Source organism: Myotis brandtii, unplaced genomic scaffold (assembly GCF_000412655.1).
Source record: "Myotis brandtii unplaced genomic scaffold, ASM41265v1 scaffold308, whole genome shotgun sequence".
In the NCBI taxonomy this organism is placed as follows: Eukaryota; Metazoa; Chordata; class Mammalia; order Chiroptera; family Vespertilionidae; genus Myotis; species Myotis brandtii.
In genome coordinates, this window is record NW_005361786.1 from 1,396,793 (window position 1) to 1,399,019 (window position 2,227).

General features: G+C 45.8%; 1 protein-coding gene across 1 annotated transcript in view; it reads right to left on the reverse strand.

Annotated features, from left to right (window-relative positions):
* The window catches only part of MCTP2 (multiple C2 domains, transmembrane 2), a 150,616-nt gene that overhangs the window by 140,802 nt on the left and 7,587 nt on the right, over positions 1–2,227 (reverse strand). The gene's annotated exons all lie outside the window — the stretch shown is intronic.

The window sequence follows — 2,227 nt, forward strand, 5'->3', positions numbered from 1 at the left end:
CATGTAACATTTTAATCAATAAAGAATTTAAATTTTTTTTAAAAAATAGCTTTTGTGCCCGAAGATTCAGAAAAATGAAGGGACATTTCGCTCATAACATTGTGCAAAGGTTTAAATGAGAAGCTGGAAAAAGCAAACAATCAAGATGTGTGGCTGAATTATCAAAAAAAAACCCCAAAGAATTCATCATGGACCGGCTCGGTTCTGCCGTGCTTCCTGGTTCAATGTTAGCACAGGGACCGTCTCTTATTCCTGGCTCACCCTGCAAGTGTCCCCGCCAGCTCGGGAGATTTAAGAGAATGAAGGAAATGTCACAGGAAGCCTACCTGTTTAGACAGGCCTAAACGGCCGCAGGCAGCTGCCACTGAAAACTCCCGCAAAGTTCAATACACGAAACTATGTTGGAGAAAGTGCACACACACAGCAGGGAAAGGGAAGGAGGAGCGTGTAGGCAGCCGGGAGGGGGTAAAGGCTCCAGAGATGGAGAGACGTCTATGTTCCAGCAACAGACAAGAAGATTCCAGAAAAACATGGCCCTGTAGGCCAGGACGTGCAGACACATTTGACTGGACAGACTGTGTCACCAACGGACCACGTGGGAGGGTAAGCAGGCCTTCGGCGCCTCTGGGCTCTAACTGGTTCCATCAGAAGGTTGAAGAGTTGACCCCAAAAATCATTTTCACACTACAAAGCTAATTTTTTTTTAATCTGCACCCGAGGATTATATTTCCATTGATTTTTAGAGAGAGTGGGAGGGTGGCGGGGGTGGGGGGAGTAAGAGAGAAACAGAGAAACATCGATGTGAGAGAGACACATCAATTGCTTGCCTCCCACATGAACCCAGGATCGAGCCTGCAACCAACGTATGTGCCCTTGACCGGAATCAAACCCGGGACCCTTCAGTCTGCGGTCTGATGCTCGATCCACTGAGCCAAACTGGCTAGGGTGAATTTTGTAGATATAAAATATTTTACATTGGGCACAACACTTCTATCTATAGAAAAGGCTAATATGCAAAGTGTCCCCGCAGGAGTTCGACCGGGAGACCGAGAGTTCTATCGCTTGCTAAGACGTGCGCTGACCACGGGGGCAGCACGGAACAAAGGAAGGCCCCGGCTGGCAGTCGGAAGTCCCAGATCAGCTCTGATCAACAAAGGAACCCGGCTGGCAGTCGGAAGTCCCAGATCAGCTCTGATCGCCAGCCAGGCCTAGGGACCCTACCCATGCCCAAATTTCGTGGTGCGGGCCTCTAGTATAACAATATTGTTGGTTGTTGTCATTCAAGTAATGGTGTTCTTTTCTGATCTGTTACCTAAGTCCGCAGACTCAACCCCACATCTTTCATAATGCTAAAAATAGTTCCCCAACCACCACCAAAAAAAGAAGAAGAATTACACAAGAATTATTTTTGTTTGTTTCTGGTTTGGTTTGGGGTTTTTTGTTTGCTTTTCTGTTTTATGCATCGTCACCTCGGTTGCCACTCAGACCTGAACATGGTCACGACCACACAAATAGGTTGAATCTTTTCTTTTTAATTTTCCTGATCAGTTTGCAGATGAATATTCTCGTGAATACTCCTGTTTATCAGTTGCCTTTCAATAGACAAAGTTGAAACAGGCTATCCTAAACTTTCAGTTCCTCCAAAACAACCACCCATCAATTATATATAGAAGAATAGGGTTAATTTACGATGAACATAAATGATAAGTGAGTGTTTCTAATAAAATACAAAAATGAAGAGGTTCACCCTAACCGGTTTGGCTCAGTGGATAGAGCGCCGGCCTGCGGACTGAAGGGTCCCAGGTTCGATTCTGGTCAAGGGCATGTACCTTGGTTGCGGGCATATCCCCAGTAGGGAGGGTGCAGGAGGCAGCTGATCGATGTTTCTCTCTCATCGATGTTTCTAGCTCTCTATTCTTCTCCCTTCCTTTCTGTAAAAAATCAATAAAATATATTTTTTTTAAAATGAAGAGGTTGGATAGCAAGCATTTGACCTTGTGACAATGATATGGGCTCAGATTCTGAAAACCAGGCCCTGTCCAGGTAGCTCAATTGGTTAGAACGCCGTCCCCATGCAATGAGGTTGTGGGTTCAATCCCCAGTCAGGGCACGTACATACAAGAAGCAACCAATGAGAGATCAACCAAAGGACTTGTATGTATGCATATTAGCATAACCAATGGACACAGACATTGGGGCGGTGGGGGTTTATCCTGGGGGGTGGGAG